General features: G+C 43.9%; 1 pseudogene; it reads left to right on the top strand.

Annotated features, from left to right (window-relative positions):
* The first annotated feature begins 2,797 nt into the window (after window positions 1-2,797).
* On the top strand, window positions 2,798-6,710 carry LOC123430039 (annotated as a pseudogene).
* Window positions 6,711-23,189: the final 16,479 nt, after the last annotated feature.

Below are 23,189 nucleotides of genomic sequence, written 5' to 3' on the forward strand. Positions count from 1 at the left end.
TATTTAATTAATGCACCTATATACTTGGTAAATGACGGGAGGCCTAGCCCTTTTGCCGGGTGCTTTGTTCCGTTATTGCCGCCTTAGTTACCGGTTACCGGTGTTTGATTCCATAATGATCGCTCCTAACACGTTCGGGGTTGTTATGGGGACCCCTCGATAAATCGCGTAGTGCTAAGGCTTGTCCGGCAGGACCCAACTTTGGTTTTAATCTGCTAATCACCTAATAACCTGCATAGGGAATAACTACCCCGAGGAATTTAATCAACAACCCGGGCGAGCGCTCCTCATGAGTGTTGGTCCAACCTGGACAGACTGCGGGGGCCACCACAAGGAAACTTGAGGTTTGGCTCCTGTAGGCTTTTCCATCCGTCGTGTCCTGAGACTGAGATACGCGGCTCTTATCGGGGTCGTCGACACGTCGGGAGGTCCTGCTAGCCTTCTCTTACCTTAGCGGTATATCTTGCGTATAGGAATCCCAGTGAAGCTTTGGTTCTCCCCAGAGTTGAGGTTTTCCTGTAAGGAATCCGACGAGATCACGAGATTCGTGATAGAAGATGCCTTTGCGGCCTGTGTTCGTTTGTGATGGACTAGTTGGAGCACCCCTGCAGGGTTTAATCTTTCGGAAAGCCGTGCCCGCGGTTATGTGGCAACTTGGAATATTTTGTTAACATCCGGTATTAGAGAACTTAAACATAAACTAATAAAACTTCCAACTGTGTGCGTAACCGTGACTGTCCGTTCGAAGATCTCTCTTCGATCGGGAACACGGTGGGGTTATGAATGTCGTAGGTAGGTGTTCAGGATCACTTAGTGATCAAGTAATCTCGACCGCTAGCGTAGACCACCTTCACTTCTACTTTGCGTAAGTTAGCCACTTAATCAAGCATAGGATGCTGCAGCCTGATACACTTCACCCTTACCCTACCTAATAACATGACTAGTTCTGGCACCAAGGTCTTAGATTGCTGAGTCCCCGTGGCTCACGGATTCCTCCGAAACTCCCAGCAGGTACAGGTACCCCAGAGACAGATGATCCCGACGGCACCCAGCTGGCGTGGCAGTACGACGAGGAGACAGACCGCCTCTACGTGAACTATCCAGAGGACTGAGGCGTGGTCGTGATCGTGGGCCTACAGCAGGGTAGCATAGCATTTTCCATGTTTTGTAGTCCGTAGAGGAACTACCTTGATTGTATCTGTGATGTACTCTGAGTTATTAATAAGAAGACAGTTGAATCCCGAATTGTCTACTTTTATTATTATTTGTGATATGTTACTTGCTTGCGAAACGCTTAGATGCGCTTCTTTCCTATTCGGGGGCCTCAACCCCCAGATCGGAAAGGACCGCATCTTGGTCGTTACAATTAGAGTCTCTTGACTTTGAATCATTTGACACATGCGAACCGTGCCTCATGGGCAAGATGACTAAGACTCCATTCTCAGGAATAACGGAGAGAGCAACCGACTTATTTGGAAATAATAAATACTGATGTGTGTGGTCCAATGAACTTTGAAGCTCGCGGTGGCTATCGTTATGTTCTCACTCTCACCGATGATTTGAGTAGGTATGGGTATATCTACTTGATGAAGCACAAATCTAAGACATTTGAAAAGTTTAAGGAATTTCAGAGTGAGGTCGAAAATCAACGTGACAAAAAAATTAAGTGTCTATGATTTGATCGTGGAGGAGAATATTTGAGTCACGAGTTTGGCACACACCTAAGGAAGTGTGGAATCATTTCACAACTGACGCCGCCTAGCACACCGCAACGCAGCGGAGTGTCTGAACGTCGTAATTGCACTTTATTAGATATGGTATGATCTATGATGTCTCTTACCGACTTACCGCTATCATTTTGGGGATACGCATTAGAAATTGCAACATGCACTTCAAATAGGGCACCGTCTAAATCCGTTGAGACGACACCGTATGAACTATGGTTTGGCAAGACACCTAAGTTGTCGTTTCTTAAAGTTTGGGGCTGCGATGCTTATGTGAAGAAACTTCAACAAGAAAAGCTCGAACCCAAAGCGGAGAAATGCGTATTCATAGGATACTCTAAGGAAACTATTGGGTATACGTTCTATCTTAGATCCGAAGGTAAAACCTTTGTTGCCAAGAACGTATCCTTTCTAGAGAAAGAGTTTCTCTCGAAAGAACTAAGTGGGAGGAAGGTAGAACTTGATGAGGTAATTACACCCCTCTCGAACAGGATAGTAGCGCAGCTCGGGAAGTTGTTCCTGTGGCGCCTACACCAACTGAAGAGGAAGTTAATGATAATGATCATGAAGCTTCGGATCAAGTTACTACTGAACCACGAAGGTCCACGAGGGCACGCTCCGCACCAGAGTGGTACGGCAACCCTGTGATGGAAATCATGTTGTTAGACAATGGTGAACCTTTGAACTATGAAGAAGCGATGGTGGGCCCGGATTCCAACAAATGGCTTGAAGCTATGAAATCCGAGATAGGATCCATGTATGAGAACAAAGTATGGACTTTGGTGGACTTGCCCGATGACCGGCGTGCGCGTAGGGTCGGGGCCTTGGGCTGTTTCGGGAGAGGAGGGGGGCGCATGAGGATTCGCGAACTGGGGGACGGCGACAGGAGGCCGGTGGAGGGGGAGGAACAGGAGGAGGCCACAGTCGATGAAGCAAGCACTAGCAAAGAGGCCCTGAACCTGTGCATGGCATTACAGAACACGAACTTACTGCCCTGCTAGGAGCCTCGAGCAGGGCTGCCGACGGCGTGTCGGAATCATCCCTCCTCGCCCCTCCTGACCAGTTGACCTCCGATGGGATGGGGAACCCTCATATCCAGGGGCCTAAAAGTTTTTTCATTGGCGTTGTTCGTGTACTTGGACTATAAGGTGCCCTTGTGCTTCCCTCTATTCTGTTCCCTTGGCTCCTATTCTTCTTCTAGAACCAGATTAACATCTCTCTCATGTGCAAGCAGGCTGTTCAGAAGAGAGTGCAGTGGGTTAGCGCTGTTAAGAAGCACGCTATATGAGCAAAGACGCACGAGCGCAATGCTCGTCGTGTTCTCAACCTGATGATAGAGCTAGAAGGTTTGTGGGTGAAGATGGGCCAGTATTTGTCCACCAGAGCGGACGTGCTTCCTGAGCCGTACATGGAGGTCCTGAAGAAGTTGCAGGACTCGCTTCCTCCATGCCCTCTTTAAGAGGTATGCATTTCCTCTACATTAGTTACTCTTAAGAAAGAAAGAAAAAACTGTTCATTAGTAAATGGTATCATAAGTACCTGTACTTCCATTCATTTGTGACCAATCAAACTGGCATCATCAGATAGCATAACTGTAATGCAGTTTATCTTAGTCTTGGTTTTTGTCTGTCGTGTGCAGGTTCATGGAACCATAGAAAAAGAACTTGGTAAACCCATGAGTGAACTCTTTGCTACTTTTGACCTTGACCCTCTTGCAGCCGCATCAGTAATTTCCATGCCTCCCAAATGAACTATACTTTCACTGGTGTAAATTCGTAATATGCTCAAGTGAATGAACACTTCTTGACAGATAGCACATGTTCATCGTGCAACTCTGGAAGATGGCAGAGAAGTTGTTGTGAAAGTTCAGCATGATGGTATCAAAGATATCATATTAGAGGTTCTTTTCTTTTCTGTGAATAGTGTTTTGTAAGATAAGTAGGATTGCTATTGCAACTTTTCATCTATGGTCAGGATTTGAAGAATGCAAAATCATTGATCGAATGGATTGCATGGGCAGAACCTTAATATGACTTCAACCCAATGATTGATGAATGGTGCAAGGAGGCACCCAAGGAACTTGATTTCAATCATGAAGCAGGTACTTCTCCTTGCTCAGATTCTTAGGTACAGTCATTCATACAGAGGTCATCATGATAATGTAAGGTGCAAAATCTACTTTCAGAGAACACTAGGACCGTCTCCAAGAATCTTAGTTGGAAAACTAAAGGTGGGAGTGGCAGTGTTTCCAGTGATGTTGATGTACTGATACCAGAAATTATGCAGGTATTAACTGGCAGCCTAAACTTTATTCTGTTTGTCTTGCATTAGTGTTTGCAAATCACGTGAACCGGGACCATCATCTGACCCATACTTTTCTGTATCAGTCTACTGAAAAGATTCTGATTCTGGAATACATGGACGGAATTCACTTACATGACAATGATTCATTGGAAGAATATGGTGTCGATAAGAAAAACTCGTTGAAGAGATAACCCGTGCTTATGCTCATCAAATATTCATTGACGATTTCTTCAACGGAGATCCTCATCCTGGTACTTTAATTCTATGCTTCTTTAGGCAGATCTTGTGTCACAAATTTTATGTTCTCCAATATTTCCATTGGATATCTTTGTGTTGCTTTCACATCGATTTTATGCTAACATGCTTTTCTTTTCTGTAGGCAATTTTCTTGTAAGCAAGGAACCTACACAAAAACCGATTCTCCTTGAGTTTGGGCTCACTAAACGCATATCACAGTCGATGAAGCAAGCACTAGCAAAGATGTTTTTGTCATGCGCTGAGGTTTGTAACAGTCTGATCTTACAAATAATACACATGACATCAAAGAGAAGTCAATTAAGGGTATCTTTTGTAGCTATAAGCACCAAGCATTTCCTTGAGAGTAACTGCTACCCCTCTTTTGTATTATGGTTGAATCAAAAGAAGCATATCTTTTACTTTTGGTAGATTTAAACTTTTTTCATGTAATAAATATTGTGGCTCTTTATCCCTGCATTACACACCAGTGTTATTGCAGGCTGGTAGATGACGCGACACATTCAACAACTATAGTACACCAGTGTTATTGGAGTATAAGATAAGCAAAACACAATCAGGAATTAGGCTTTGTTTTTGCGACCATGTTTTTTCCTATAGTAAGTTATTGAGTTTCACGCAACACTACGCGATCATAGGCACACATTTCAATTTTTGTGAGATGTTCTCTTTATTCTATCTTGTCGCTTATTACTAGCTTACCATTCTTTTGTTTAAACTCTATAATTTACAATTCTGAGATCAATGTGTAGGGTGACCAAGTGGCACTGCTGTCAGCCTTTGCAGAGATGGGGCTTAACCTGTGAGTTGACATGCCTCAGCGGTCTTTGGAGTTTGCCTCAATATTTTTCCGCCAGTCCACTACAACAACTGAAGCGACAGTATGCTGAAGGCCAGTTATAGATTATTTTTGTTCCTAATACTGCAGGAAGTTGTAGTAACTGGTTGGTTGTGGTTTGTTCCTACTTATTAGGAGAACATTAAAGCATTGAATGAGCAAAGAGAACGAAACGCCAAAGCTCTTCAAGAGAAGATGAAATTGAACAAGAAGGAGGTTAAACATTTCAATCATGTGAGTAGTCATGCACAGCTAATTACTTTCCTGTAAGCTGTGTTGGGTTTGTCAACCAAGAGCCCGGTGTTAAATGGAGGTTTTCTCGCTGTCAGGTTGACGCTTTCCCTGGGGATGCGAAAAATTTCATGAGGGTCTTGAATCTTCTTAGAGGTATGTCTTGGTCTCTTGAACTTGTACATTCCTCTAATATTTCCAGCATCACAGTGGCAGTTTTTCATTTATACCTGTAGGGCTTTCGGCTTCAGTGAATGTTAGGATAGTTTATCTAGACATCATGAGGCCATTTGCTGAATCAACTTTGCTAGGGTGAGATGCGCGTCATGCTTATGTTTGCATCATCTTTGTAGGGATCATCTTTCTCGAATTTGCTCATTTATGATTTCATTGATATCAGGAGTATGACACGCAGCCCCTCAACTAACAGCGAGTGGATCTATGACTCGCCTGTTAACTCTGAAGTGGAGTCTAAACTGATGAATCTTCTAATTGAGATGGGAAGCGACAAAATTTTGGGTTTACAAGTGGGTCAATAATCTCTTGCCATTCATTTACATGCCATGATGTTGCTGTAGCAATATCTGTATGCCAAAACTTTGCATCACGAGTTTAGCTACGATATATGCATATGATGGTTACCTTGTTGCAATGCAGCCATATTGATATGATATTCTTCTCACAGGTATGCGCATACAAAGATGGAAAGGTCATAATAGATACTGCTGCTGGCACATTGGGGAAATACGATCCGCGCCCCGTTCAACCTGATTCTCTGTTTCCGGTTTTCTCGGTGACAAAGGGCATCACTGCTGGAATGGTACATTGGCTCGTCGATCAAGGGTGAGTGGTTAATTTCAGTACCAAGTGTTTTAACATTCCACTGTGAATCTGTCTGCGGGACATCTGGTTGCGTTATGCCGTAGGATTAATCATGCTATGTATGTGCAAATCTTTGGTCATCCTCATCTTCATCTTGCTTTGCTTGTACATGGAGAAGGCCTAGAAATATGACATGGTACCATCCCCTGCAGTTTTATGTTGTTGTTTTAGTTTCCTGCAGCTGCAGTCTCACTTTACCCTTTCCATTTTTCTCTCTTTTCGCCTCTTCCCTGTGAGATTTTCAAACCCCTCCTTCCTCCTGATCTCCCCTCACCAAAAACCGTAGCCGCCCTAGACCGCGGCGGCAATGGAGGTGCCACCGCAGATGCTCGACGCCCTGACGGGGTGGCAGATGATCTTTTCCATGTTACCTTATGCTTTTATACACTTTATCTTGTCCATATAGTGACTGTATGCTCTGATCTTTCAGGAAGTTGAAGTATGAAGAAACAGTTGCCGATATATGGCCAAAATAGAGGTATAATTAATAAGAAAGTACACTCATACTGCTTGTTTATAACTTTATTTCACGAGTCCTAACAGCGGCATTTGACAATAACAGCATGCATCAGGGAGGAAGTTTCAAGAGATCCTAGAAGAGGCTATTGTTCATCCTCTTCACACCGAAGGAGAGCTATATGTCGGAATTCCTCCACGTATGTTAACAGATCTAAAAAGAAAGTATGTACTTCCTCCGTTTCTAAATATAAGTCTTTCTAGAGGTTCCACTAGGGGGCTATATATGGATGTATATAGACATACGAGTGTATTTTCTTTGTCATAATACGCATGACGTTGTAGAGGAGCATCGGGTAGAAGAGCACCCTGGCCCCGGCGCCGACGAGCGCGCGCTTGGCCCTTAGCCGCATGACCTCTCCGCCCCCGCCACCGGCCCAGGCGTCCTCCTGTTCCTCCCCCTCCACCGGCCTCCCGTCGCCGTCCCCCAGCTCGCGAATCCTCATGCGTCCCCTCCTCTCCCGAAACAGCCCGAGGCACCGACCCTATACGCACGCCGAGACGCCTCCCGAAAACAGGTACCACAGCGACAACGTAGTCGTCAACATTAACCGTGTGTTGTAGTCATTCTTATATCCCGCGTGTAGGATCTTTCTGTAATGTATGAGACTTAGTATTCTGGCAGTGCTTTGTTCATGATTTGTGCCTACTTAGAGAATGCTCATAAAACTGATAACGTCATGCCTGAATTCCAATTTGGGTTAGCTGCATGTTCCAAAAGCGCATATTCCAAAATCAATTGTGAATTTGACATGACAAACTACAGCAACACCCACAAAAAAAAAGAAAAAAGACAACCTACAGCAACATGGTGAATTTGCAGTAACGCATACTCCTGAGGGAATACAAACCGAGATAATAATAAATTTCAACTGAAGGATGGTACAGCCAATCATAGTTGTTATTAATATAAGCAGCTGAAAACAGGACGCCAACTGGCCGCGATAGCCGGCAAAATGCAATATAAAAGAGGGAGTCATCTTGGTCTAGACACAAATGTATATTAGACAGAAAAGGACAGACTTGATTTTTTTAATCCTGCTGATGAATGGCCTACTATTTCAACCTCTCAGATATTACTGAATTAATAACCTATCAGATCAGGGTAGTTGCAACCTATGAAATCTTGCGTTAATGTTTGAACCTATGGGATTGTGATAGCGATTTTTGCATCATTGATACGATGACTCTACGTAAAAAATTCAGCAAGTTACATCTGCTTCATTGGGTTGATGCTTCATGCTCAGCAAGTTTCCTTTCCCTTTAGTGGTCTTGCCTTGCTCGGTTTGACCTTGTGCAAGCAGACGTGTAGACCACATCTTGTAGATGACTGATATGGATTATGCTCCACCCCTCCATGACTTCACTTGAGTTAATTCCCGTGATGCGAATGACACAAAACTACCCTCGAAGATGGCCATCCTAATATTTATTTATTTTCATTTTTCTGATGCTTATGGTACAATTGTGGTGAGGATATGTTGGTTATAAGTTAACTGCAAATAGGTTTTTTCTGTCAAAAAATGGCACAAATTTCTGATTACATTGGGGTGTTATTTTTTCTTGTAGGGAGATAAGGAGGAGAAAAAGCAGAGGTCCTCTTCACAGCATAGGTATAGACTTGGCTAAGCGATTAGTGCTACTGCGGTTCATCTACATTGATCTTCCACATTGATTCTTGATTTACCCTTATTATTACCAATTGCTAACTTAACCATCTCTATCTGTCATGTTAATTCGGATTCTGAAGACTTTTTATGTGTCATGTCGAGAATGGTGGTTGGTAAGAAGTCCAAGCAGGCTGCATATGAGTTGAATCAAGGTAACCTATATGATGTAGTGAAGGATAAACTACCCTCCCCCGTGTTGTTTGTGGATATGTTATTTTTCAGTGTATTACTACTCAAGCATTGATTTAAGACTATTCTTGGTCATGTAAGAAAACTGAGATTTATTTTGGCCATGTGATTTCCGTAAGCATATCCTGTGAATATTTTCATTGAAAGTTTCCCTCCTATCAAACTGTTTTATTTCTTCTACACAGGAAGTTGGTACGATATGCAGCCTTCAAAGCATAGGTTTGTGAATTTTATGCCAACTGAGCCTATTTCATTTTAATGCTTGAGTCCTAATATTTCATTTGTCCGCGCTTTTGAGCTCTTGAACAATTGCATGCACAAAAATGATCCATAATAATTCCCTTCTAAGTCGAGAGATAGCTGTACACACCATTTATTCAATCCTAAATTACTCCATGCTCTGAATTACACCCGTGGTGCATTTTATGCCCCCCATGGGATTGATCACCTTGTGATTGCTACAAGAGACTACCTCTTCGCACCATCCCTCGAAGATATTTGTCAAGCCATCGATTTTATCCACCGTAAGTTCATGCCATTTCTTAGACGCAAATGATAAATCATTAGAACTACATATCAGTTCTCCTGGTGTTATGGAGTGTTTTTCTCCCGCAATAAGAATAGCTTGAAAAACGCTCTTATATTGTGGGACGGAGGGATTAGATGATAGCTTGCGGTCAACTTTATAAAGAACCAAGTATTGTGTGCATTGTCAGTTAGGTTGTCAGTATCTGATGGAGTAGGTATAACAATATATAGGTTGCAAAACTATCTTTTAATGCAAACTTCCTTCCCAACAGCAGGATGAAGAATTTGTTTGTTGTCGCTGTAGGGAGGGTAGTTAACTGCAAATAGGTTTTTTCTGTCAAAAAATGGCACAAATTTATGATTACATTGTGGTGATATTTTTTCTTGTAGGGAGATAAGGAGGAGAAAAAACAGAGGTGCATGTGATTATTCAGGTCAGATTGTCCATGTGTTCTGTTTGCCAACAAAGTTAGATGCCTCTCCTCATTTTCAAATTATGATTTGAACAAGTCCTATTTGTATTTCATGGATTGTATATGTATATGATGTTAAAAGCAGATGTAACCTCATTTATTTTTATATTAATATCAAATGCCTCTTGACAAACACCTAGCATTTGGTTTCTTGAATGCATTTATTGGTTTTTGAAAGGAATGTTAAGATTCTTATGTTCAATTGTAATTTATCTCCGAAAGCTCATTCTAGAATAGTTTTATATAGGTTCCCATTTATGCAAAAAAATATATAAATTATACTAGGACAGGGATTTTAAATTTCGGGTCCTTTGAGCATACTCACATTTATATTTGATGATGAACACGTGCGTTGCACGTGCATTGTTACTAGTTCAATCTAATGATTTAGAATCTCCGTTAAGGAAAGTGACCGCACTTACGAAACCCTGATCCGCTCCCGCATGTACCTACGAAACGTTAATGCTCTCCCGCACGTCCTCTATGTTGTCGCTAACCGCTCAGCCCCATCACCCCGTAGATTGCTCCGCCCCCGCCGCCCCTTCACTCCACCACCCGGTCGGCCCGGCCGCACCCGCCGCTCAGCCCCATCGCCCCGTAGATTACTCCGCCCCGCTTAGCCTGGACGTACCGAGCGGGCTTCGTGGCCTGCTCAGTCCGAGCCGGCTCAATCCAGGCCCGACCGCAAAAACCGACCGGTCCGTCTCTCAAAACAAGACCGAAATTTGCTCGGTCCGGTCCGGTTAAAGCCCGGTCCGACCGAGCGGACCGAATAGCTCACCGGCGGCATGGCGAGGGCACGTCTGGGGCATGGCGGGGGCGTGCTGGAGGAGTGCCGGGGGCGTGCTGGAGGTGTGGCGGCTCAGGCGTGGCGGGGGAGACGTGCTATGCCGCCGCCGTCCATAGCACGAGATGGAGGAGGACGTGGCCACTGTCCTCTCCAGGACGAACCACCATGTCCAGGAGCTTCGCAAGCATCGGATCTCCTCCCCCCCGTAACAAATTGATGGGATTCACCACGAATCAGTCGGGATCTTGCTCCATCTCCAGCTCCGGCCGTCGCCGTTCGTCGTCGATTCCGTCGCCGTCGCTGCTTCTCCGGCCTCCCCGACCTCGGTATCGAGCTCTACATGAGTGCCCGCACCTATTCCCTCTGTCTTCGCTTCCGATTACGACCTAGAGCCTTCGATAGCCGATGCCATGGTCACCACCTCGCCGTGGGTGAGCTGTTGGCCGGTCCGCCGGTCCGGCCCGGGCTTTTGCCTCGCCGGTGCGGTACCTGAAAAGAGGACCGCCAGCATGCTCGGTCCGGTCCGGACCGGACCGCCGGCGGCCGGTCCAAACGCCAGCTCGGACCGGGACCGGACCGGCCCGGCCCCTGTCCACCCTGACGCCCCGCCCCCGCCCCCGCCGCCCCTTCACTCCACCACCCGGTCGGCCCGGCCGCACCAGCCGCGCAGCCTGCTTCTCGACACCGAGGAGGCGCTACAGCGAATTCAATGGCGACGACGTGGTAAGCATAGGCTGCATACGCTCCCGACGACGACCGACCAGGTCTTGCCACCCTCCGATTTTTTGCTCCGTAGCGGGGCAGAAGCACGCCCCCGACGCCTCGGTCTAGGACTGCTGATGCGGACGCCTCTGGTGCTGGTGTTGCTGGCTGCCGGCACGGACGCCTCCGCCGCCGACTCAGCTCTCCGATCAAATAGCAACAGTACGCACGTCCCTCCTCCCTCATTGTCGCCTTCCTTGCAGCCTGCGTCCCGTCGGCCCTCCCTGTGCTCCGTCGCCACCTGGCCATAAAAAATAAAACAATCTGCCGGTCATCAACAAACAACCCAGAGGAGGATGAGCATTCCCATCTCGACCGCCGCGGCGATGGATTTCTCCGGCGGGGGCGGGGGCGTTGCGAAGCTGTTGGAGATGTATGTGAGAGCACGGAGGCTGCTGATCTCGGCCCGTGTGGAGCGGCTCTGCCTCGGAGCCTATGTCGTCCTCCTACCCCTCGTCGGCATCGCTCGTCGACGCTTCCGGAGCCGACGGGTGCGGACGGAGGTGGCGTAGATCCAGTGCATGTGCGCGCTCCATCGCCGCCAGCCAGCGTGGTCTCTGGATGAGGTGAGGATGCTGTTCGATGAGTCTGGACACTTTCCACCAATTTGCTGCAACAATGGGTATTATTTAATGGATAATTGCTGGAGCTAGCTCCACCCCTGATTCCTTCGTAGATTGATTTGGTATTTGTGGGGGAGTTGACCCCGTCTTCATGGTATGTATATCTGTATGTTGCAGGGCTTGCAGCCCAAAGCAAATGCCTAAGATGAATGTCGAATGTCAGGCGGTGGACGCGTTGGTGCTCACTTACGCGACATGTGCTCTCTGTTGAAAAATCAGTACATAGCTGTTAGTGTGTTTTTTTTAAACCGGGCAACCCCTTTTCCATTACTCACATAACGGAAATACAAGTTCTGTTTGTGCAAAAAGGAAACCAGAAAAAGGGGTGCGAGTGAGAGCATTTTTGGGAAACCTACACATAGGCACTCGTCATCGAGCAGCCTATCGTAGGGCAAAAACCCAAAAACACCCATAACACGCACAGAACAACTACCAAGTTTACAGAGAAAAGCTGCAAATAGTATATTACACAGGTCCACGCCTGAGATTACTCCACACAGGGGAGGCCATCAACCAGAAGCACTAAGTGCCAGCAACTCCAACCATCAGCAACCATCCTCTGGGGCCGCACATATCCTCAGCATATTTGACGCGTTCATCTTCAGCATCTTCGCGCCCCTCTCCATCGCCAGTTTATCGTCCCCTGTAAGGAGTCCTGTCCAATACGTCAGGAATCCACAAGTAGAATATACCACATCAAAAGGAGACCCCAACTTTTTCCTCTCAAACGTCGCGCTATTGCGGCAGTTCTACAATGCCCAGCAAACAGCAGCTAAACCAAAAGTATAAAATCTGGCACCATTAGGCATATATGTAAAACACCAAGCGTAAAATTGCCACAAATTATCAGGGCCATTACTAGTCCCCAGCATACACCCCACTGTTCTCCAAACCACTCTAGCCACAGGACAGGAGAAACACAAATGTTGTGAAGTCTCCCTTTCTGAGCAAAAAGAACATCTAGGGTTACCTTTTCATTTCCTCCTATTCATCACATCTTGTGTGAGAATAGCATCTTGAAACAGCTGCCATAGGAAAATTTGAATCTTAAGAGGCAATTTTGCACTCCAGATCCAGCGAAAATCACAACCAGCAATATTTTTCTCCAAATGTTCATATATAGATTTAGTAGAAAACCTTTTTCCAAACTTCCATCTAATCTGGTCCGGATCATCACATAAAACCCATTGATCCACCACCGCATTCAGCTCTGCCAATTGGCCCGCCAGAATAGGCGTCAGTTGTCTCCTAAACATATCACCTCCCTCCCAGGCTTTAAAATCCCTCACGGTAATATCCTGATTATTACATATATAAAACAGTTCCGAATACAAACTTTTCAAAGGAGGAGTATCATTCACCGAGTCATGCCACAATCTAGTCATATTACCAGATCTCAAAATATGACTAGATTGTTAGTGCACGCATACTGTCAGCTAACCACGTCCTCCACTTTCTCCTAGATTAGCTGGATAAGATAGCATTCAGTTAGCTGATCGTGTGCCTTTCTATATGTATAAAACATTAAAACTCCATGATGTCAATGTAAATAAGTGTGCCGCATAAACTCTCTCTGTCATTCTTTACACTCTCCATGGTCGACAGGGTCAGCTCCTACTGGCTCCCGGATCTCAGGCGCATCAAGGTAATCTTGCGTTCTATGGCTTGGTTTGTGGTTGCGGCAGACTCACAGGTTAGGTCCTGGCATGGTTGGTCATTCCCAGGGTTGTCCATCTTCATCTGTGCCTTCCAATGTTTTTGTGGTTACAATTGAAGACGCATGTAATCATGGTGGGGTGCAAGCTGGACTTGAGGGATGACCAACAGAACAGACTTAAGCAAACGAGGGCACCCAGCATGCAGTTGTTCCATGAGATGGAGACCTCCATTGAGATTTGAGTGCGATCTACGCTTCGCCAAATCCAGGTCAATAAAACCCCATTGTATCAATTTGCATTGTTAACACGCAATTATGTCAAATCGTTAATTGTTCACCATGAAACTGGAATGCTCAAAATGCAGATGCAGCGTTCAAGAAAAAGGGAACCCAACTGCCTATAGTTCAAGCCAGCCTCTTATATGTCTTTTTGCTTGAGTTAACTGGCACTAGAATCTGGATGTCTTTCAAAGAGTTATGGTTGTTCAGCTCATTCAGACATTTTGTTTCTCCTGCAGCAAACTTCCTGTCTTCTGTACTTCCAAGCTTCTACGTTTCTGAAATAGGCAATTAGCTGCTAACTGTGCTGCACTTGCAATATTTTTTCTCAAACTAAACTTCTACACCAATGTCATTTTGTGTTATTTTAAAAAATTATGATGCTATTGTTTCAATCATTAATAAGCATATTTGATATTTATCTGTGCTTTGGTAAGGTGCCGGGTGCTACTGGACAAGTAGATACAGAAATACTTATCAGTGGTGGTCAACATCGCGTGCCATATATTTGTGTTGTATTGTATCAGTATCTAAACTACTCCTTTTTTGCAGGTAACATAGGCAACAATTCAGGTATCGATGGAACCTATGGCTTTTGGTATTCTATTAGGACGATTCTATTTTGTAAGAAGGCCAAATCTTTTCCAAATATTTTCAAGTGACCATGTATTTCAGGTTTTGTTATGTCTCCATTTTTATGCTTCCTTGAAGTTCTACTCTTTAAATGGTTGTTCTGAATGTCCGCTATCATTTCAATATGAACTAACACGAGAAGTCAAAATTTGTTGCATTTTTTATCCATATATGAAAAGAAATTAGTCTTAAGTAAATTTTAAAACTGTTATCCATAAAACAAATAATTTGTCGCTATAAAGAAAAGTTTAATTGTGTTATGCTTCATGAACATATTGCCATCTTTGAGAAGATGGTTTCGAGTTATATATTTCTATTTGACGAATGCTTTGCCTTCTTTTAGTAAAAGCAATAGGGGAACGTGCAGAAATTTGCCATATATAGCGGAATTTGCTATATGCAACACAAATTTTACTACTCCCTCTGATCCAGATTAACTGACGCAGCTATAGTTCAACTTTGTAAAAAAGTTGTACTACTATGGCGTCGATTAATTTGGATCGGAGGGAGTATGTTTATTTTGGAAGTGCATTCAAAAATATTAATGTATGAGGACAAATTTTGGTCTATGTCGCTAAGTATATTGTTGTGTGCATCACAGCATGAGGTACCCCAAGCAGCATGGTGTGATGGTAGTTGACACTAGTGGGGACGGGGCCTTTAGCCCCGGCTCGTAAGGGGCTTTAGTCCCGGTTCACCAACCGGGACTAAAGGGGCGGGACTAAAGGCCTAACCTTTAGTCCCGGCCCTGTTCCAAGTCGGGACTAAAGGTGCTCCACGTGGGCACCTCGTAGCGCCCCAGGGGCAGTCCCTTTAGTCCCGGTCCGTGTAACGAACCGGGACTAAAGGGTTTCAGATTTTGTTTATTTTTGGGTTTTTTTTTGAATGAAAATATTTTTGGGTTTTAGGGTTTTAGGGTTTAGGTGTTCGGGAGATTAACGTGATGCCTCGTTTGGTGTTCGGAAATTAGTTTTCATATAATTTAAATAGAAATATTTATGCATATATATATATAAGATTAACTTATCTTACAAGCGAGCATATATATACAATTATATGGAGATCTGAATTATCGGGACTAGAGCCCCACTAGTGGAAAACGGGCCTTTGGCCGGGACCCTTTAGTCCCGGCCTGCCTCTGGGCCGGGACTAAAGGCCCGGCCACGTCGCCCCAATTCTCAATGCCTCCCTCGAGGCTTTAGTCCCGGCCCGTAAGGAGCCTTTAGTCCCGGTTCGTGTCCCAAACCGGGACTAAAGGGCTACGCGGTGGGCAGTCCGCATGTGCGCCACCTTTAGTCCCGGCCTATATATAGCACAGCCCCCCTCTCCCCTCTTCCTTGCATTTTTCTTGGATGGAGGATTATGGGTGTGTGCTAGCTCTCTACTTTTTTTTATGCACTAGAGGTGTTTGTTGAAATGTGTGTTAGAGCGATGCCGCTTCAGTTCACCGAACACAACTACGATATGAGATGCCTGAGCCACGCTTAAACCTCTTCCTCTTTATTTCTACTTATTCTAAAAGGTTAGCAACTATATTTCCTCGTTTAGACCATGCGGTACTAATTTTTAGGATCGTGATTGTATTTGATATACTGTCGTATAACACAGATGAGCCATCCATGGATGTACGGTGATCGACGCACAACCGCTTACAGAGAAGGCGTGCATTCTTTTCGAGATGCAGCCGATGCGAACAAGCATGGTGGTGGCTATATGTTTTGTCCATGTGTTGAATGTCAGAATGAGAAGGATTACACTTCCTCAAGAGTCATTCAGAACCACCTGCTTCGGTCCGGTTTTATGTCGGGCTATAATGTTTGGACCAAGCACGCAGAAAGAGGGGTTATGATGGAAGACGACGATGAATAAGAAAAGAACGATGATGACAACTACCGATCTATGTTCCCTGAGTATGCTGATACCGCAATGGAAGACAATGAAGAAGAAGATCAGGATGAAGAACGGGAACCAGATGAGCCCGCTGATGATCTTGGCCAGGTTATTTCTGATGCACGGCGAGGTTGCGACACAGAAAAGGAGAGGTTGCAGTTCGAGCAGATGTTACAGGACCACAACAAATTGTTGTACCCAACTTGTGAAGATGGCCAGAAGAAGTTGGGTAGCACACTTGAATTGCTGAAGTGGAAGGCAGAGACCGGTGTGACTGACTCGTCATTCGACAAGTTGCTGGTACTGATGAAGAAGATGCTTCCAAGAAAGAACTAATTACCCGCCAGCAAGTACGAAGCAAAGAAGCTTGTCTGCCCTCTAGGATTAGACGTGTAGAAGATACATGCATGCCCAAATGACTGCATCCTCTACCGCGGTGAGAAGTACGACAATATGGATAAATGCCCGGTATGCACTGCATTGCGGTATAAGATCAGAAAAGATGACCTTGGTGATATTGAGGGCGAGCCACCCAGGAAGAGGGTTCCTGCCAAGGTGATGTGGTATGCTCCTATAATACCACGGTTGAAACGTCTGTTCAGAAATAAAGATCATGCGAAGTTGTTGCGATGCCACATGGAAGATCGTATGAAAGACGATAAGTTGAGGCACACCACTAATGGTCGGCAGTGGAGAAAAATCGAGAGAGAGTTCCCGAGATTTGCAGCTGACGCAAGGAACTTATGGTTAGGTATGAGTACAGATGGCATGAATCCTTGTGGGGAGCAGAGTTGCAGTCACAGCACCTGGCCCGTTACTCAATGTATCTACAACCTTCCTCCTTGGTTGTGCATGAAGCGGAAGTTCATTATGATGCCAGTGCTTATCTAAGGTCCAAAGCAACCCGGCAACGATATTGATGTGTACCTAAGGCCATTAGTTGATAAACTTTTACTGTTGTGGGCCGAACGAGGTGTACGTGTGTGGGACGAGCACAAACAAGAGGAATTTGACCTTCAAGCGTTGCTTTTCGTAACCATCAATGATTGGCCTGTTCTTGGTAACATTTCAGGACAGTCAAACAAGGGATACAATGCATGCACGCACTGTTTGGATCAGACAGAAAGTATATATCTGGACAAATGCAGGAAGAATGTGTACCCGTACAATTGTCGTTTTTTTTCCACCCAAACATCCCTTAAAGAAAAAAGGCAATTATTTCAATGGCAAGGCAGAACCCCGGGGGAAGCCTGTCATCTGTACTGGTGCTGAAGTATTTGATATGGTCAAAGATTTAAAAGTAATCTTTGGAAAGCGTCCTGGCTGCCAACCTGTTCCTAACGGCTCTTATAAGCGCGTACCCATGTGGAAGAAGAAATCTATATTTTGGGAGCTACCCTACTAGGAAGTCCATGAGGTCCTCTCGGCAATCGACGTGATGCACCTGACGAAGAATCTCTGCGTGAATATTCTAGGCTTCCTGGGCTTGTATGGGAAGTCAAAAGATACACCGGAAGCACGGGAGGACCAGGAACATCATAAAGGAAGAGATGACATGCATCCAGGGCATTCTCAAGGGTGTGCCAGCTACGCTCTTACTAAGGAAGAGAAGGAAATCTTCTTTGAAGTCCTTTTCAGTATCAAGGTCCCGACTGGCTTCTCGTCGAATATAAAGGGAATCGTAAATATGAAAGACAAAAAATTCCAAAACCTAAAGTCTCATGACTGCCACGTGCTTATGACGCAATTGCTTCCGGTTGCATTGAGGGGAATTCTACCGGAAAATGTTCGCCTGGCAATTGTGAAGGTATGTGCATTTCTCAATGCAATTTCTCAGAAGGTAATCGATCGAGAAAGTCTATCAGGGTTACAGATTGATGTGGTCTAATGTCTGGTCAGCTTTGAGTTGTTGTTCCCGCCATCCTTCTTCAATATAATGACACACCTCCTAGTTCACCTAGTCGAAGAGATTAGAATTCTCGGTCCTGTGTTTCTACACAATATGTTCCCCTTCGAGAGGTTCATGGGAGTCTTAAAGAAATATGTCCGTAACCGTGCTAGGCCAGAAGGAAGCATCTCCAAGGGCTATGGAACAAAGGAGGTCATTGAGTTTTGTGTGGACTTTCTTCCTGACCTTAAGCCGATTGGTGTTCCTGAATCTCGGTATGAGGGTAGGCTGACAGGAAAAGGCACACTAGGAAGGAAAGAAAAAGTATGTATGGACGGGCATTCTTTCTCTCAAGCACACTACACAGTTCTACACAATTCCACCGTGGTGGCTCCGTATATCGTGAGACACAAGAATATTCTACGCTCCGCCGAAAACCCGGGGAAGGCTGACTCTTGGATTAAAGGGGAACACGAGAAGACTTTCGGCAGTTGGTTGCAGACACATCTCATGAATAACGACACCATTGGAGATCAGCTATACTGTTTGGCCAGGACACCATCTTCGACTATATGTACTTTCCAAGGGTATGAGATAAATGAGAATACATTTTACACGGTTGCCCAAGATAAAAAGAGCACCAACCAAAATAGTGGTGTCCGCTTTGATGCAAAAGACAAGAATGGGCACTGTTTGGAAACATATTACGGGTACATAGAGGAGATATGGGAACTTGACTATGGACCTACTTTTAAGATCCCTTTGTTTCGGTGCAAATGGGTGAAGCTGACAGGAGGCAGGGTAGTTGTAGACCAAAAGTACGGCATGACAACAGTGGATCTCAACAATCTTGCGTACATGGATGAACCATTTGTCCTAGCCAATGTGAAGGACATGTCTACAAAAACGAGAAAAAGAAATCAGCAAAAGAAGACATCGTCCGATGAGCCAAAACGCCACATAGTTCTTTCAGGGGAAAGAAACATCGTGGGAGTACATGACAAGACAGACATGTCAGAAGATTATAATAAGTTTCATGAAATTCCAACCTTCAAAGTGAAAACTTACCCAAGCATCCTAGTGAATGATGAAGATTCTCCATGGCTACGACCCAGAAGAAAACAGAAATAATAGATAGGAATATTGGTGCAGTAATGTAATAATGTATTAAACCTTTTATGTAATGCATGTATGGAATGTACTAAATTTCAAACACTTCTCATTTTCATAGTTTTGTCAAATTCTCAAATACGCAAAAAGAATTTTAATAAACCTTTGTAAGAGATGAGTTCTCGTTCGAATCCCTGATACTTCGAGAGAGATTGTCCATTTTGTACACGAAGTGCATCCAATTTTTGTCGTAGCCCTCTCAACTTTTTAACACATGCTATGTGGGTGAAATGATGATAGCATGCCAACTTTCAACATTTTCAGAGTTCATTTGTAGTGCTATTCAATTTCAGGGTCAATTAGCTCAAAAAAAAGTAAATGCACGAAGAATACCAAATGAAGTCAGAAATTGTTAAAATTTTGTGATGTGCCTTTGAATGGTGCATTTTGAACACACAAAAGTATGGAGTTCAAATAAGTTCAAAAAATGAAATCCCTTTGTAAGAGATGAGTTCTCGTTCGAAACCCTGATACTTCGAGAGAGATTGTCCGTTTTGTACACGAAGTGCATCCAGTTTTTGTCGTAGCCCTCTCAACTTTTTAACACATGCAATGTGGGTGAAATGATGATAGCATGCCAACTTTCAACATTTTCAGAGTTCATTTGTAGTGCTTTTCAATTTCAGGGTCAACTAGCTCAAAAAAAAGTAAATGCACGAAATATACCAAATGAAGTCAGAAATTGTTGAAAGAACAGTAGTGATCAAATGTTATTATTGCAGAACATATGACCAAATTAATACAAGTTCATCATCACATTAAAGCCAAACAACAGTAGTGATCAAATGTTATTATTGCAAAAAATAAATACATAAAGTTCTCTCATAAAACAACATAAAACTATGTAAAACATTTAAATAAAACAAAAAATGCGATCAAAATCGCAACTAAGGTAACAATTGACCCAACAGAATAATGATACCAAGCCTCTTTATCAATGGCATATTTTTTAATATTCCTAATCTTCAAGCGCATTTCATCCATCTTCAAGGGCATTGCATCCATCTTCAACCGCATCGCATCGATCTTCATCTTGCGATCATCGATGACATCGGCGACATGCAACTCCAGTTCCATATTCTTATCCTCAGTTATTTTCAATTTTATCTTCAAGTATTTGTTTTCTTTTTCAACCAAATTTAACTTCTCGACAAGAATTTCTATGTGGGTTGGAATTTCCGGTTCACATACCTCCTAGATTAAGAAATATATGTCACGTTGGTCGTCATAATTGTCATAAACACTAAATAAAATAAATATTTATAAAAGATAATATATACCACATCCGAATCATAGACAGGACGAGGGCCGACGAAGGCGGATACCAAAACCATCGCACTATATAATAACAAAAAATAATGAAAGTGAGTAATTTATACAAGTATGTATCTAAAGCATACAAGTAAGATTTTTTTTTTCTTTTAAAAAGAAGATAAGAACAAGAGGCTCAGCACGGTGGTGCTCGCGACGAGATCGGCGTGGGGTGATCGACAATGGTGAGGACGGGCACGGGATGACACACTACGCATGTGCAGACTCTAAGAAGTTAATTTGAGCATTTGAAATGAGCTACACTAGGAGTGAAAAATGAAAGGATGAAGTAGCTAACCTTTTAAAACACTTGTGAAGTTGGTGCATGGCCAAACCTAGACAAATATTAAGGAAAATGGAGCTAGGACGTCGATCTTGGAGAGGAGAAAGCTTAAGTAGAGTGGCTCGGGCATTTCATCGAACACGTCATGTGCATGAACTAGAGTGGCAAGAGCATGGCATGGTCACACTTAAACAACCAAAAAACAGGGGAGAGGGTGGGCAGGGGCGAGGGTTTATATAGGCAACACTTTAGTCCCGGCTTTTGTCTAAAACCGGGACTAATAGCCTAACCTTTAGTCCCGGTTGGAGCTCCGCACCGGGAATAAAGGCCCCTGCTTCCCGCCTTCTGGTCTGCCAAAAAAGGGCCTTTAGTCCCGGGTCGTGGCTCCACCCGGGACTAAAGGGGGTCTTTAGTCCCGGATCGAGCCCCGAACCGGGACTAAAGATCCACCTATATAAGAGGGAGTTAGAAAATTTCCAACCCAAATCACATTTCCTTCTCTCCTTCTTCCTCGTTCTCTTGCCCGACGCGGCACAGCGACGAACTCGACGACGCCGTCAGGCTGCCCGCCGTCCTGCTTGCTGCCGCATGCCGTCCTCCTCGCCGTCGTCCTCCTCGCCGCGCGCCGTCGACAGCTCCGGCCGGTAAGCCCCCCGCCCCCTCCTCCCCAACACTCTGGCCAGTAGAAGAAAAGAAGAAAAAGGAGAAATAAAGAAGAAAAAGGAGAAGAAAGGAAGAAAAAGGAGAAGAAAAGAAGAAAAAGGACAAGAAAGGAAGAAAAAGGAGAAGAAAGGAAGAAAAAGGAGAAGAAAGGAAGAAAAAGGGAAGGAGAAGAAAAGAAGAAAAAGGAGAATAAAATAAGAAAAAGGAGAAGAAAAGAAGAAAAAGGGAAGAAAGGAAGAAAAAGGAGAAGAAAGGAAGAAAAGAAGAAAAAGATTTTTTTTCGTCATTTAATTCCTATTGTTATTAGGTTTGTGCTAGATTATTAGGGTTAGTAATATTTAGAATTAGGAAAAAGGAAAATAAGAAGAGGAGGAGAAGAAAAGAAGAAAAAGGAGAATAAGAAGAGGAGGAGAGGAGAAGAAGAGGAAAAATAGAAGAAGAGGAGAAGTAGAAGAAGAGAAAAAATTAGAAGAGGAGGAGAGGAGAAGTAGAAGAAGAGAAGAGGAGAAGTAGTAGAAGAAGAGGAGAAGTAGAAGTATAAGAAGAAGTAGAACAAGAGAAGAAATAGAACAAGAGGAAAAATTAGTTTAGGGTTACAAGAAGAAAAATATTTTTTTTGTCATTTAATTTTGCTATTGTATAGTGTATATGCTTAAGTGTTAATAGTGTTTCTTAGATTATTGCTTAATTTTGCTATTGTATATGCTTAAGTGTTAATAGTTTAATTTTGCTATTGTATATGCTTAAGTGTTAATAGTTTAATTTTGCTATTGTATATGCTTAAATGTTAATAGTTTATTTTTAGCAAGAAAATTAATATAACTAGTTTAATTTTGCTATTGTATATGCTTAAGTGTCCGGGACTGGGCTCCGCCCGGCTGGTATTTTAGAGTTTATGTTCTAGCCAAGACCCGGGACTAAAGGTCCTCCTATATAAAACGACACTTCGAAGTTTCCAACCCCTCTTATATAGTTTGTTAGTTTATTAGTTAATCAAATGTCCGTTTTTTGCAGAACTATGGATCCACGTATCACGAATCTCGAAGAGGAAGAACTTCTCGAAGATATAATCAAAGACGGCCCCGACGTTGAACCAGTTGAATCTCCGTCGTCATATCTAAACCCCTCCGGATATGGAATGGAGGTCGAGTGACAAGAAGATGAAGCCGATGGGGCAGGAGATAGGTCCTATGACGGAGAAGGTGATAGCTCCACTGATGGAGAAGCCGGTGAAGAAATAATAAAGTCCGGCGAGGTATACATATGAAGTTCGACAATCACTTGTAATATGTGAAAAATATTGGAGATAGCTCTATATTGTATACATATACATTCATTTGACGAATGTTTCTCCCTCTTAGGCCTCCACATCGAGCAAAGCTACGAAACGAGGCCCGACTAGAAAGTTGGATGCACGGACGCATTACACCTTTGAGGTGATATTGCATACGGGCAAACCCAAGCTTCCTAAGAATGCTGCTGACACATTCAAGAAGCAATACGGAGTTCTCGTTAGGGATCACGTCCCGGTCAACGTTCGGGAGTGGAACAAGCGCAAAGGGGCAGCCGATAGTGACTATGTCGCCGAAAGGTATAAAGATAATCTTTGGAATGATCTCATGTCACATTT

Source organism: Hordeum vulgare, chromosome 2H (genome assembly GCF_904849725.1).
Source record: "Hordeum vulgare subsp. vulgare chromosome 2H, MorexV3_pseudomolecules_assembly, whole genome shotgun sequence".
Taxonomy (NCBI): Eukaryota; Viridiplantae; Streptophyta; class Magnoliopsida; order Poales; family Poaceae; genus Hordeum; species Hordeum vulgare.